This window comes from Vicugna pacos, chromosome 9 (assembly GCF_048564905.1).
Source record: "Vicugna pacos chromosome 9, VicPac4, whole genome shotgun sequence".
NCBI lineage: Eukaryota > Metazoa > Chordata > Mammalia > Artiodactyla > Camelidae > Vicugna > Vicugna pacos.
The window spans coordinates 49,823,540-49,839,827 of record NC_132995.1 but is presented as its reverse complement, the minus strand read 5'-3'; the positions used below and the strand labels follow the sequence as shown (position 1 = coordinate 49,839,827).

The 16,288-nt window shown below is 42.7% G+C and overlaps 1 long non-coding RNA gene across 1 annotated transcript in view; it reads left to right on the top strand.

The window, feature by feature from the left end:
• LOC140698501 (uncharacterized) overlaps nt 1–15,439 on the top strand; it is a 72,386-nt gene extending 56,947 nt beyond the window's left edge. The window contains exon 4 of the long non-coding RNA XR_012076308.1: nt 15,046–15,439. This is a non-coding gene — a long non-coding RNA (uncharacterized lncRNA). The remainder of the gene's footprint in view (nt 1–15,045) is intronic.
• Nucleotides 15,440–16,288: the final 849 nt, after the last annotated feature.

Below are 16,288 nucleotides of genomic sequence, written 5' to 3'. Positions count from 1 at the left end.
CCTAATAACGTGGTCAGCAGTGTAGAAAGGGGCTCCTCTACGATCTACTCTGGCTCCTAACTGTTCCATACATGCTGTCTCCGTTGATCAGATATAATCAAATAATGGCTGAAATTCTGCTTCTCCATGGGCCCTGTAGGCCATTTCTTTATGACATGACCAAATTGGCCATAGCGCATTCAATTTGTTTTAATGGCCAACACAGAAGCAATTAAGCGGATTGACTGTGCAGCGATCCAAATTGTCCATTAAGAAGGTGGCCGGAATAACTGGACCAAAGGCATGTATCCCCTCCACCGCCATCCACTTATTTCAGGATATCTAGACTTGGCTGCGCCTTTAATTTTCTTAAAACCCCAGTTAACTAGTTCTGTTTAATGTTGATGCTACAGTTCTTTAGAATGAAGCAAAGCAGGTTTAGAAAATAAAGAGGGATTTTTAGGATGATCCTGAACTTTCTGATCCGAGTGAGGTAATAGGAAGTAAGTACCTTATTCGAGTTCTGAAGATTTACAAGGATATGAGAAATTAAATGCATCAGTGCAGATTGCTACTAATACCCATTTTATGAGGAGGAATTTATCTTCCCACATTAGCAGCCCCCAAGGTTATGATCTGTCTCTGTAATATGTCCCTGCATTTGAACAATTGACAATTGACTTCATCTGTTCCTACTTTGCTAATTCAATCTGCAAAGGAAACCCACTCTTTGCCAGAATTTTAAAGATGAAAAACGCACCCATTATGTTATTGAACACAGTTGATCTTGGAGCACGTGTGTGTTTAGATATATGCATCGGATTCCTTTGTACAAATACCAGAGACACTTCTGAATAGGAAGGCTTATTTGGTAGGGAGGAATAGAACGTGTCTGCTAAGATGCGCTCACGGAGAAGTTCAGCAGTAGAGGACTAGTCATTGCCAGCAGAAAGAGGCAAAGATGATTAGAATCAACCTAATCTCTCTCAACTTTCATGTTGAGCGTGTTTAATTTTCCTGTTTCAACTGGCACTTTTCCTTTATATATTTGTCATCAACGGTCATTGGGTCCAATAGAGAGAGAGAGAGAGCATTTAAAGAGAGTAACCAACAATGAAGAAATACATCTCAGTTTCTTTCCAAACAATACATTTCTCCCACCATTTGCTAAAATGACTAGTGTCTTAAATGAATATTGTGTTTGGGGGGCTTTCAAAGCACATGTTCACTCTAGTCTCCTTTTGAATTAATGGGGGCTCCTTCTAAGTCAGGCTTGGTCATCTCCATTTAACTGATGAGGGATGCCCAGAAAAACGAGTGACTAACCAAAGTTATGGCTATTGGTGGCCAACAGAAGAACCAGAGCTGCTGCTGACTTGGAGCCTGGGGTTCACTCCCAAGGTAGACCTGGGTTCCCTGGTTGGGAAATAGTATCTGATTGATAGTCAGAAGTGACCTGTAGTCACACTGACTGTCTGCACCCAAGAATCTCCATCTTGGTAGAGGACAGCCACTGCATCCCCAATGTCTCAAGTCCCCAAGCAATTTTCTTAGAGGCAGCTGGTGTTGAGGTTAAAAGTGAAGTATCTGAATGTGAATCCAGTCTGCACTGTTGATGAGTCAGATTCCAGCTCCTTGTTATCCCTTCCCTATAAACTAAGGGTAAGGATAGTACCCACCTCATGGTGGTACCTACTCAGTTCTCTCTCCCGACTGAGTTTGTGAGTTCTCTCCTGTTTACCACTACAGTACTGATTGGACCACCATGAATACCCAGCACTCAGTAAATATTTGTTGAATGAATACATGAGAAATAAGCAAGATCAAATATCAAGTGACTGGTACATAGTCATAAATACTCAATATATGTTCTTTGCCAATAATAATAGTGTTAGTAATGGATTATATCAGAAAGATAGAGACCTAGTTTCTGCATTTCTAAAATAGGCTAAAAGATGCTGCTGTCTTAGGGATATTAGATATTTTAGAAAATTCTGTGCAGAATGCCTGGCATGGCATTTACTCTTAGCCTTGCTGTATTATTATTTTTATCATCATCATCATCATCATCATCATCATCATTTAGAAGCTGTGGGATCCCTCCATGACTTTGTACAGCAGCAGAAAATGGAAAAGGTTATTAGCATTCTCAGGTGCTCACCATATGCCAGAAGTTTTACCTCCAACACAAAAACTAGCCTAGGTAGAAAATATTTATGTTCCTGTTTTGTAGGTTATGGAGACTGAAGCTTAGACCTACACGAGGTCATGGCTGTTGGACTTGGGTACCATTCTTGCTCTTCCCTAAAGTCTTTGGTATTTTTAGGCTCCTGTGTCCCCTAATGAGTTGCTCTTGCCCCTCACCACATTGAGGCACAATGTTCTCAGGCACGGATGAGAAAGGGAACTCAGAGGGAAGGATCATGTAAGGATAATTCTGGTTGCTCCCCCATCGGTCTGAGGAAAGGGCAAGGACTCTTATCAACACCCAGCATATCGCAGGGACTCAGTATCTCTCGAATGGGTAGATGAGCCCCTCCTCAGACAGAGATAGGGTCAGAGGGACAGTGTTCTCAAGGCCACCTGCTTGGACCCCAAGCAAAATCCAAGAGGCTCCATAAGAAACTTGACAACAGTGATCTTTGTCATGAATTCATTACTTTCAACACTTTGAGGACGTATCTCCTATTTTTTCTCAATTTAGAGAGACACTTTAGTTTTATGGCCCTAAGTTAATACTTTCCCTTCTACCCTTCCACCCAGCTTCCCCACGGTCCATTCTCCAGACTCCCAGTGAACCCGTCTACTGTCCCTGGCACATTTCATAATACCTGTGAAACATGAACCACCTTATTACCAACCCTTCTCTTTCCTTCTGGTAGCACAATTAGCCAGATGATGAAGCTCTTTAAAATGAAAGAAAACACTAAAAAAATATTGATTTTCTACAGAGCCATAATATTAAATACATCGTTCCAAACTGAAAAGGGGGCTAATTTAGGAGGGACTCATAAATCTCAAACTAGCTGCGTGAAGTGACTTTTCTTTTTAAAAAAGCGTAACAAAAAATTATATATCTGGAAGCTTGTCTATCATTAAATTACTCAGTTTGGATTCCCACTAATAAAATATAAGGACTTGTTACTATATTAGGCAAGTCACTCCCATTATTAATTTGTTAGATAAATGGCTTCTATATCATGGAACTTTAAATGAAATGGAATTCACTAATCCTAATTGCTTTGCCTTCTACCGGAATTTTTTCCCATTAGTTCAGCATGTTTTTTTTCCCCCTCTTTTCCACTTGAAGAGAGGAGCCTTCTTCAACTTAAAGCCTTAGGGTATACTTCGTGGGTTTATTAATTATCAGGTATTCATTCAGAGGGGTTAATTAAGCGATAACTTTCTGTTGACTGCGGTATACAGAGAATAAAAGGCTTGACTTCGCCTGCTGATTAAGCCCCTAGTCACCAGGCCTTCATTTTCCTCCCTGTGGTTGGGGGAAATAAAAATCTTTGACCAGTTCTGGTCTTGAATTACAAGGCCACTAAGGAGGCCAGTTAAAAACCAGCTTATATTTACAACTCAAGCCACCTTGAAACGATCCCAAAAGTGGAGAAGAGACTCCTACCTCTTGGGGGAAATTTTGTTCCCAGAGTCTTCTCTAATAATCACTAGCCTTTCTTTTCAACCCAAAGCTTAGCGTCTGCATCCTTCGTCCTGTCAGCCAGCTGCTCAAGATGCCTTTCTTTGACAATGGCTTCAAGAAGTCTGTGGCATGCTTTTGAGCAGCTGAAGGTCAAGGATGGTTTCCTCCTCCATCTCTTGGGAGTTTGGTGGAATTAAAACAAGTCACCGTGATAACTCCACAAACCAGGCAGTAGTGGTGGTCATCTGGATTTTTTGGTGACCATTTTCATTTCAGGGTGTATCTATTAGGTTCACACTCAGAGGTCAGGTTCCCAAAAGCGAAGTGGGGCTAGAAGCATGCATGCCATACATGCAGGGGCGGTGGGTTCCTTGAAGCTTGACCAAACAACTCATCAATCTAGAAAAGAAAGAGATGAGTGAGTGTCTTCTAACAAGGCTCCATCCATCCAGATTTTGAGAGGGAAGAAAACAAGGCAATTTTCCTGCCAGGGTCTTTTAATATTCTAGAACATTCCTGTGGCAAAAGATGAGAAGGAAAGCTCACTAAAAACCCACTCAATAGAATCTCCTAATGCTCTAGCTAACCCTACCTGAAAATTAGGTGGCACCAGAAAAGATGGGAAACTGCACATCTGGGTTGCCCCACCACCACCTCCTCTTCTGCTCCTCTATCTTCCAGAATAATTCAAACCAGATGAGATGTTACCTGGGAAGACACATAGCATATAGTGTAGTGGTCACAAAATGGATTTAGCATGATTTGCATGTGGATTTGAGTCCTGGCTCTGCCATTTATTAGCTGAGTGACCAGGGGCAAGTTATTAAGCTCTCTGAGACCCATACACATAATGATCTCATTTTTTCCACATTCTATTTTATGACATAGGTATTTCTCCATATCATGGATAAGGAAAAGGAGAAATGCAGAGGTTAAATAAATTCGCCAAGGCCACACAGCTGCCTCAAATGTTGATATGAAATAGAATAAGATGTATATAAAATTTTTGGTATATCACTGGTCCTACTAAGTACCTGATGAATGTCAGTGATTACCATCATGATTACATCATCCATGCCAACTCAGCCAGCCTCTTCTTAGCTAAATATTCTCGACTTCTAAAAGACATAGACCTCAACATGATGATAATACCTCTGTTTTTTAGACATTAGAAATCAATCTATTAAGTTTTTCTTGCATGGAATTCCGACCTCCCAACACACACACACACACACACACATATGCATAAATACAAATAAGCTTGCTCGTAAGTCTTTGCATTTTATAAAGCTTACAGAGTATCAAAGTCATATAGAGACTCCATCCTCTGTATATTGAGATATACACACATAGGACCACATAAAAACCACTGCCATATACACCCTCGAGAAAGGACATCATCACACTCACACTGGACAACAAAAATGTGCCATAGTGACCCTCTTCCCATGAGGACTGTATGGAAAGGAGGGGACAAGAGTAATTATATGGTGAACTGTACTGTGAAGAAACCTGACAAACATGACTTCAGCCAGGTCATCAAGGTCAACATCAATAGTGATAAATCATGTGACGGCATGTACCTCTGGTGCAATACGATGTGACGAAAGTGGCACTTTTCTCACAATTATGCTGGCATTATGGATTTGGCTGAGTCATCCTCAGCCAAGTCCATAATGCCAGCATAATTGTGAGAAAAACACCAGACAAATGCCAACTGAGGAACATTCTACAAAATACCTGACCAGCACTGCTCAGAGCTGTCAAAGGTCATCAAAACCAAGGAAAATCTAAGAAACTGTCACAGCCAAGAAGAGTCTAAAGAGACATGATGATTAAGTGTAACGTGGGAACCCAGATGGAATCCTGGGAAAGAATGAGAGAAAGAAAGAAACAAAGAAACAAACGGACAGAAGGAATAGGAAGGAAGGAAAAACTATTAGGTAAAAACTAAGGAAATCCAAATAAATTCTGGACTTGAGTTAATAATAATATATGACATTGGTTCATTGATTGTAACAAATGTGTTACCCTTGTGTATGACATTAATAATAAAGGAAACTGCACGCAGGGGGCCTGGGAAGGATAATTTTGGGAAGTCTGTACTATCTGCTCAGTTTTTCTGTGAATCTAAAACTGTTCTTAAAGTCTTTTAGTACAGATTATAGACATAAATTGAAAATAAATTTTTAAATGCACATAACAAACAAAGGCGTGCCTTACTGACTACATGGCAAGTTCCCACTCTGTACTCAGGTTCAGGGGGACCACAGTCAGGCAGATACAGTAAGATGAGGGTCCAAGACATGGTCTTCTGCATATTCTCTCTCTGGGACCATCCATATTCTGTCCCGGAACCCACCTGGCCAGTAGGAACATCCATAACCTTTAGGCGCCTTTGATTTTGAAGTCCCCAGGGCAAACCTGGGCCCTTTGGGACTCAGTGCATCCATGGCTTCTAGAGTCAACCCTCTCTCTCTAAGTCTGGGTCCTCTGGTCATGTCTCTCCACTCCAGAGCTGGCTTGGAGTGGCTGAGGAAAGAGGTCATGCTCACTTATGCCTTCAGTATCCTAAAAATATTTATTAGATGGTTATTCTTGCCAGGTTCTATGTTTGGAGCAAGTGCCTGCCTTCAGGAATCTTACAGTCCCCTGGAGAAGTCAGGGAGGCTGCCCCACTACTAGGTAACATCCCCTGTTTTGATCTATAAAAGGGACCAAGAGGATAAGAGAATTAGCAGGAGGGAGATATAAATCCCCACAAGAACCAACGGGAAGAGTCTAGAAGGAAGGTGCTTATATATGGGGTCCCTGGTACACAGGCCTGGGGTCCTCCCATGAGCCCACAGCCCTCTCTGTCGATGCCTCATCCTGAGTCTATGGGGAAAAAAGCAATCCTCAGCTCAGCGTTTAGCAGAACAAAGCAGAAGCAGTTGTGACCCAGAGACTCCAAATGTTTTTCTTAAGCAACCACAAGGGACAACCTCTTTGGTGAGTGCATTCACCAGATGGCTGGGGCTTGTCAGCTGCTTCCAATCAAACCTTGCACCACTGAGTTGGTGTATCCCACACACTCAGCAAGATTCTGCTGAGTGGAGGAATTAAAAAAAAAAAAAGTTATATTGTTCCATACCTAGAAAGTGTGCTCTTGGGGTTTTGGGGAGAACAGATTCCAAAACCAACAAGAAAGCATCAGAAGAAAGCAATGGAAAACCGAACACAGCACCCTGTCCTGCGGCATGAGTTTTGTTTTCAGTCGATGGAACGAGGGTGAAGGCCAGCAGAGGACCTGGTTCTTGGAGTCAGTGTGGGCAGAGAGGGGCAGGAAAGGGATGGGAGAGGACATGGGGAGGACTGCTCTAGGGAGAGATGGAGGAGAAGGGAAGAGGAAGTGAGAAATGAGGGCCACTCAAGCCATCTGCAAGCTCACAAGATGCTAAAATTCAATTTATGATTATAAATGTTATTTTGCACATTGTAATTTACCTTGCTTAATCTCAGGTCTGAAGGGAAAAAAAGACTAAGACTAAATTCATTCATGCAATCATATATATATGAACATCTCATAAATGACTATGTATGTATATGTAGTTGATTATTGCTGTCATGTAAATCAGTGTTCATGATAGGAACTTCAGAAGACACACTGTAGTGGAAATTTTAAAATATGTCATCCTTACTCTCCCTCCCCATACATAAAACGATTCTGTTTTAAAGGAACTGCTGGAATGACTTTTCCTGGGCAGGGGAGGAAGATCAGGGAGGAATGAGATAGTTACATTCTAACGGTTACTGTATTCTAAAATATAGTTGAACATGAGGCCATCTGGTCCTCAGACCTCCCTGTCCACATCACACACACAATAAAACACAGCTCCCAAGTTTGAAATGCCCCCTCCAACAAACAAAAATAGTAGGAATCGAGTCTCCCTCTGAATCAGAATGACTTTCTTCAGCTACTTCCTAGACACAGCACGTCCCTTTGGGAACTGGAACGACGCTTACTGAATTGAACGCCCCCAAACAGCGCCCAGGCTCTCGTGATCAGGGCATTGCGAAAACACCCGAGTCTGCTGGGGACGTTCAGTGTCACTTGGATCTGAGCACTCGGTATGTCCGGTACCCACCAGGCTTGTTCACACCTGCTTTGTCATTCCATGACACAGAGCAGACAGATCTGTTCCTATGAGACACGGAGGGAAAAGGCGAGGGCACAGTGTTTCATGTGCCCCACTCCAAGCCATTCCAGACAGCAGAGGTGTCAGGGGATGGACAGAAGCTTTGGTGTGGTTTGTACTCAATAAGATACTTAGATTTTTCTCGCCCCCCCTTCACCCCATCTCCCACACCAAATCACACAAACAGAAAAGTGAGACCCAATAATATTTTTTAAATCCAAGTAAAAATGGCTTAGATTAGCTACCTCTTGTCATCCACTGTTCTCCCAAGGCCCAAGATTGAAACCCTATAACATTAAATTTCTGCATCTCTTAAGATGGGGCAAAACACCAGCTCTCAAAGTAGAGGGAGGTTTTAAAGAGATGAAGAGATGCAAGTTTGCAAGACCTCTGGCACTTGGGTTACCCCAGAGTGTGAGCTTCCCTTCCCTGTCCTCCTTCTGGTCTGCACAACCCTGATCCGGCAGCTCTCTTCTGATAAAACACAGTTTGGCAGGCTGTGAAACTGTTAATGTTTGGATTTGGATGATGGCGAGGGAGAAAATTAAATTGCATGCGTCTGAAGTAAAACCAGGAGCTCACGAATTATCTGGCAAAGGGAAGCTTGATTTGGAAAAGTGCTCCCTGGTTTTTACAGTTTCCCAGCAGAAAAGGGCCACCAGGAAGGGTCAGAGCACAGGAGGCGCTGACGTTGAATATGACTTAGTGATGGGAGGCCTGGCGTATGAACACTGAACCTTCCAAGAAAAGGGGGGCGTGAGGTCTGAGGGAGGGGAAAGCACTGCTCATTCCTGGTACCGGCGTGGAACGCCACCTTCTACATTCAGTCAACTTCTCTTTGCCCAGAAATGACCTTGGAATTTGTGTCTTCCTGCAGCCAGTGGCTAACGGTTAGAAATCCCTCCATAAAGTTTGGTCAGAAAGCTCTAATTTTCCCTCTGGAAGACTGCCCCGTGTGTTGAGATTTTTCTTGTTTGTTTGTTTGTTTGAGTTCTTGTGAGATCCTAAAAATAGCAGCGGACTCATTGTTGACAAGGGCAGCTAAGTGCTTCTAAGTCAGGATTTCAATGGCTTTTGCCGCCATTGCATGTAAGCCTTCTCTAAGGAGGAGTATGGTGGGAAGGGCCAAGATGCAAATATACTATCCTGTTTATTTTATTTTAAGTTGGTCAAGATTTTCCTTAGTCATTTAAGCCTGCCAAAGGCATTTTAAATATTACAGGATCATTATGTATCCATGTTATTCCTCACCAGTGGCTCCTAAGACCCTTCACTGGTGTGGTTCCTATTCTGTCATAGATGGCCAGTAAGCATGGAAGGGGAGGGTGAAGGCGTGATTGCATAAGGGAATGACAGGATTAACGGTATGTGGTGCCAAGGTTCTGGCTATTTCTCTCTTCAGCCCACCCCTCAGCATCCCACTTCCTGGAAAATGCTCAAATTATGCCTGGTGAGATTGGTTTTATGTGACCTCTAGGCTAACACTGGCTTCTCTTCCCACGTCCTCCTCTTAAGTAACCTGTCTGAGAGCTTGCTTCTTTATCCCTCGCTTGTAGGAGTGTTTTCAGACTCCTCTGAGTGTCAGAGTCACCTGAGATGCTTACCGAACACACAGCTTCCCAAGCCCTTCCTGTGCATCTCAACCTCGGTTGCCTATTAGATTTAGCTGGGGAGCTTTTAAAACTACTGATGACCAAGCTGTCTTCCGGGCCAATTCCATCCGAAACTCGGGGTGTAGGATGCAGGCATCAGTGGCTTTAAATCTCCCTGAGTGCTTCCTGTGTGCAGCCAAGTCTGAGTACCACTGTCAAGATGGTGATTCAGCAGGTCTGTTTAGGGACCTTGAGGAGTGGGTACAGGTACTGCAGGTGACTTTTATCATCATGGAGAGATTTGGGGAAAGGTCAGGCTGCCGTCTAGGGGCCAGATCAAGCACCGTTTCTGAAAGGTGAGTCAGTTTCTCCCAAGACAGTTCATTTGAAACGCGTCCCCTTCTGTATAGCTGAATGGCCCAGTGGCAAACAGCTAATCATGTTGGACCAATCACATTCGTTCACCTGGGATATTGGAAGGGGCATCACCTTGTTGCAGGTGGTGTCCTTTGTAAGAAAATGTAAAGTAGATTTGGGACAGGATGGTCCTGTTTATCCCATAGCACGTGAAGCTGGGAGAAGGAAGGAGCAATAACCTGGAGCAGACCCACTGAGAGAAAGAAGTCATTTAAAAAAAGAGAGAGAGTGAGGGAAGGAGAGGGAGAGAGACAGCCTTAGATCCTGAAAGCTTTCTTTCCACTCCTGACTCCTAATTCTCATGAGGCCCAGGTACCTGTTCTGCCCATAGGTTTGTTAGTTACTCCTTAATTCTTTACACATTCTATATTTTTCTAAGTATTTCTTTATTATTTTCTGGATTAAGTAGGTTTTACTTCCTGCAACCAGAAAGTCCCTAAGATACCAAATGGCACGATAGAAGAAATCTACCAATAGCATCCTCCAGTTTGAAAATGCCAGGACCAGGAAGAGCTACATGTTGCAGGAATTCCCTGTGCTCACCTGAAACATTTCTGGCCCAACTTTGGCTGAGTCCATCCTATCAGGCCATACGCTAAGCCTCAAAGCTTAGATAATGGAGACAAACAAGCTCACAACGGGTGTGGACTTGGATATGTTACTCGGTGTCTCCAAGTCTCAGTTTCTTCTTCTAAAAGTAGGTGTATCCACCTCACCACTTTACGGAGGTGATGACATGGGCTGATAAATAGAAACTTGCTAAAACGGGACTGGGTTTACAGCAGATGCTCCAGAGATGCTACCCTATTCCCCTTCCACAAAGTGAGCCCTGAACACCATTTCCCAGAGGTTAACCTGCGATTTAATAGATTTTATGTCACAGATGTAACAAATAGACTTTATGGAACAGGAGATTGAATGAAGCTGAAACAGGTTTCTTTTCTGAAGCCCTTTTCAGTGAGCTTATGTGCTACTGTACATCGGGAGTCCCCAGAACGGGGATATATGCTAGGTGGAGTCGCCACATGTCACTTAGGGTTACAGAACCTTCTTATCTACGGAGCATTTCCTGGGCCTGTTCCCCTACAGAACACACCCTGGGACATTCTCAGCTAGGCCTGTCATTTTCAAACTGCGCTCCATGGAGTCTGGTGGTCCCAAGGGAAAACTTGCAGGGATTCTGCAGAGAGGATGCGGACAGTGAAGGCGTAATTGAATAAAACTCAAATGCCTTCACCTCCCCTGGGAAATCTTTTCCATCCCACATCAGGAACTAAGGATCTGAGTTTGTTGGGGGGAAAAAAAAGGAAAGAAAAGTCATGACTATATTTAAAAATCAGTGACTTTCATCAGAGCTTACCAATTCTGATATAATCATAACGGAACACTCTCACCATTCTTCCTAGAGCCAAATGAGCAGTGGTGTCTGTCCCAGGATCCATGCTTCCTAATCACATAGACTTTTTTTTTCTTTGAAAGTTAGGTTTGTGGCACTACAGTTTATCAATAATAAAATTAACCTTTTTTGTACCGTTATGTGAATTTTGACAAATGTGGACAGTTGTGTAGCCATCTTTATATTCACAATATAGAATATTTCCAAACCCCCCCGAAACCCCCTGTGCCCTCTCTGTACCCTCAGTCTCTGTTGTCCTCTGATATGTCATCTATTTCTATAGTTTCGTGGGGTTTTTTTCTCCTTTCCTTAATGATTGGAATCATACAGTAGGTTTACTTTTAAGCTTGGCTTCCTTCACTTAACAATGTATTTTGATTAATTCACATGGTTGCATGTATCCGAAGTGTTTCTTTTCTATTGTGCAGTTATATTTCATTGTATGGGTATACCATTGTTTGTTTATCCACCCACCAGTTGAATGACATTAGAGTATTTTGTTTTTTTCTGGTTTTTCATTAAGTCCACTGTGAACATTTGTATTCAAGTGAAAGTATATTTTCATTCCCTTTGGGTAAATAGCCAGGGATGGGCAATATGTAAGTTTAATACACATGTTTAAATTTATAAAAAGGGTCAAACTACTTTCCAAAATTGCTATCCCATTTCACATTCCCACCAGCAACGTATGAGGGTTCCTGTTGTTGTCATTCTTGTCCACGATTGGTGTTGCCATTTTGATTTTTTAAAATTATTTCAGCCATTCTAATGGTAAATAGTGATGTCTCATTGTGGTTTTAACTTGGATTTCCCTAATGACTAAGGACGTTAAGCATTTTTTTGTGTTTATTTATCATCTCTATCTTCCTTGGTGAAGTATCTATTAAAATATTTTGCCCATTTTTTTTATTAGATTGTTTTCTTATTATTGAGTTTTGAGGGTTCTTTATAGGTTCTCTATAGAAATCCTTCATCAAATATTTATTTTGCAAATATTTTCTTACAGAGTTTGGCTGGCTTATTCATTTTAGCAGTATCGCCTAAAGGGTAGAAATTTTTAATGTTGATGAGGTCCAACTTACCAATCTTTTTTAAAATGGATTGTATTTGTTGTATTGTATCAAGGAAATCTTTGCCCAAACCAAGATTTTCTCCAATCCCAAGGTTTTCTCCTGTCTTTTCTTCTGATGTCTTATATGTAAGTCTATGATCTATTTGGAGTTAATTTTTGTATATGGTGCAAGACATAGACCAATGTTCATTTATTTGGCATATGGATGTCCAATTACCATTTGTTGGAATGACTATCCTCACTATTGACTTACTATTTATACCTATTTCTTTAGCTATTTTTAGTAGCTGTCCTAGGGTTTACTGTCTACCTCTTTAAATCATTGTCAACTTACAAAGAACTTTTTAACCCTAAGTGTGTAATGGAAGAACCTTACAATGATAAACTTCCACTTCTTCTCCAGGGTAGGCCTGTGTACCTGGGTCTCAGCGGTGGGTTTTCTGGATGTTCCGCGCCGCTCCTCCCAAGCAGCCACCCTCTGCCTTGTGTCTGTGGTGGGTCGTGTGGGAGAGCAGCTTTCTGCCCCGCCCCCAGCAGCAGATCTCTATTGGCAAATGAACTCTTTCCAGATACAGAGGGGTTTTATCTTTTATCCTTCCCCCCAGCCTTAATGCGTCTTTACTGATGCCCTGGGTTTGCTGCACTTCAGCTCCCTTCAGGATTTTGTTCTGTAGGGAAAGAGTTCATTCAGATGCGGATTCCTGCCTCCCCAAGGTGGCGTGGCGAGACTCCTCCAGGCCTGCACCACCCACCAAAAGAGGCTCACGCTGGTCTACAGCTTGCCTCCAACCTCACTCGTCAGCATCCACTGGAGGACCAAGTTGAAAATCCTGCGAGTGAGTGACAGCTCCCATTGTGTCTATGACTCCTAGTGGTCCCAGACTCTCATGCTAGGCTATATTCAATCTTTAGCAATTTATTCAAAATTTTAAGATCATTTCTGGTGTTGTTTCTTCTTGCCATGTGGGAAACTGTGCTCTCATCTGAATTCCCCTTGGAGAAGCCTCTCTTTACCTAGAAATTGGGCTACTTGGTTGCCCTGTAACTTCAGCTGTCCCATGGATTCAAGAAAAGTTAATCATCAGGATTTTTCACGTTGTTAAGGTGGGAGTAATAATCTGTCCAGCTTTCTATACCCAGGGTGGAAGTGTGACCCCCTTTACACAAAGATTTTAAATATCTAGCAAGCATCCCCTTCTCTTCTTAGACACATACAGGACATAGACCAGATCAACAAGTCACTTCAATGACCAGTTCATCAAACAGCTCATCCAATTCAGACAATCTTTCTGAATTATATACACATATTATCTTTCTGAATTATATATAAATTGTGTATATACTATTATATGCATATAAGTATGGATTGATTGAACCTCACAAACTATTTGTTGATATATGGACACACAAATCTCATTTTTATCATTTCTCCCAATACATTTGTAGGCAGACGGTTTCAGCTTGGAATTCTGTTAATGCTCTTTTAATGCTTGTGTTTCTTTCCTTTTTAAAAATACGGTGAAATAATGTAGTCCTTGTATTGGTTTCTTAGTTACGTCTTCCATAACACATGGCTGGAAATGAATTGGCCTAAAACAACAGAAATATATTCTTTCACAATTCTGGAGACCAGCAGTCTGAAATGGAGGTGTGGGCAGGGGTTGCTGCTTCTGGCGGACCCTGAGGGAGGATCTGTTCCTGCCTCCCTCCTAACCTCTGGTGCTGCCCGCACTCCTGGTGCCCCTTGGTTTATAGGTGCATCACCCCGATCTCTGCTTCCATCTTCACATCTCCCGCTTCACCCTGTGTGTCCTCGCCCCTTATAAGGACAGCTATCATTGACTTTAGGGTCTACCCTAAATCCAGGATCATCTCATCTGGAGATACTCAAAGACTCTTTTTTCCAAATAAAGTCACCGTCACAGGTCCTGGGGGTAGGAATCAGATATATCTTCTGGGGGGCCTCCTGGATCTATTGGTATATGTTTACCAGGTCGCATGTGTATTGTTTTCTTAGTTGTAAGTTTTGTATCCACTGAGTCATTGTTACTTGGTGATCAGAAACCTGGGGGAAGCCTTGATCATTACGATGGTTGCCAATATTAGCCAGTTTCACCTAGAACCAAATGGTTTAACCAGTGAAGCCATTTGCTAATATATATGTATATTTCTGGAATGCCAAGCACATCATAACTAGACTTACATTTTGGCTACACTGAGATTTTTAGTGGGTCTGTAGTTTCAGAGTGAAGGGGCACATTACCACCAGAAAGCCCACCAAAAACTGAGACAAAACTGAATTAAGAGTAATTAATAATCCAAAGTGAGTTTATGATGACTGCAATAGACAACTTCTGTTTGGCAGGTATAGACTCATTTTTAATTTATATTGTCATTAAAATGAACCACTGTGGAGCCATAATGATCTGAATAATTTAATTCTGCTATGCAGGGATTAAGAAGAACTGAGTTCATATCTCGGCTAATCCATTTACAAGGTGTGAAACCCTAGACATTTTTTACCACGACTCTGTGCCTCACTTTTCCCGTCTGTTAAATAAAAATAATATTGCCTATGTTCTCTCAATGTTGTCCTGAAGATTCAATTAAATGAGATCATGTAGGCAAAGCAGGGGCAAGTTCCAAGTACTAATAAATGTTAGTTACCCTCCCCTTTGACCCCGTGTTGCTATTCATTAAATTAACCTCTCCCCACATGAACTGATTATGTCATGCTTTATGGCATTGTGCTGCTCACACAGAGATGAAAGCAAGGACGGAGCCTGGAATGGAAGTCGGGAGACGTGGCCTCTAACCCGAAGACCTCTACCACCCAGCTGCTTTGCCTGCAGAGCTGGGCTTACTTCCCTGGGCCTCGATTTCTTCAATTACAAAATAAAGGGCTCCAAAGTTACCGGCCGCCTCAGAGTCCCTTACGAGCCCTCCTGTGCACAGTTTACATCTTGGTTTGCAAAATAAGTGTCTAGGATACCTCCAGACTTTCTTCTTGCTTATTGCAGACTTTCACACCATTGGCGTGACTCACCGATAATCTCTGAGCTCGGAGAGTAAAATCAGCACAATCCAGAGAATGAAAACCAGGCCTCTCTTTGCCAGGAAAGAAGACTTGGATTTGGGGGTAAAACAGATGCAAGACTGTGTGGTTTTTTTGCCAGGCCCAGGGGAGAGTGTATTCAAGGCCTGTCTCCTCCCAGAGGACCTGGCACCCCCCCAAGCTCAGTCTCACACAGACCAGCGTTTACGGCCTCGCCAAAGCCTCCCAAGTATGTATTTCATAAAAACAGGGCCTGGTTCAAATCCCTTGTAATGTCTCCAAAGGGAGAGAATAGAGTCAATAATCAGGGCTGTGTCTGTGTGTCGTAAATTCCCCAGTCCCCCATTCCCTCTCCCGGCTAGCGCACGCGGGCGCACGCACACACACATAAACACGGCCATAAATATATACACTCCCATTTAATAGACTGGGGATTCAAATTACAGTTACAGTGTAATAAAACTGACTAATCTGCAGGGTGTGTGCAGAAGTCTAAGTTGCGTGTGTGTGTGAGACAGAGAGAGAGACTTAGAAGCCCCCTCTTTCACTTGAGGTCTAAATTCCCAAAATGTGAGATCCCTCTGGGACCCTGAAATAAGCTGTCTTCACAGAACCTAGAAGTTTCTTATCCCTGGATGCAGGGCTGACTACCCTAATTCGCAGGACCAGTGCAGAATGGAAGCACAAGGCCCATCATCCTTCAGAACGTAAGAATTTCGAAACAGCAACAGCAGAGCACGAAACCAGGAGTGAGGTGAGACCTTCCCGTTGCTAAGACCCCTTGCGATTGTGCTGGTCACATACCGGAGAAGCCATCCCTGGCTTGATAACAAACTGTGAGTCTGGGTCAGATTCTTACACCTTGCCCCCATTTCTTTTGGATATCGTACGCCAAAATGTGAAATATGCTCCTAGAGAGGTGTGTGACATCACAGAAACAGAGAGGCCTT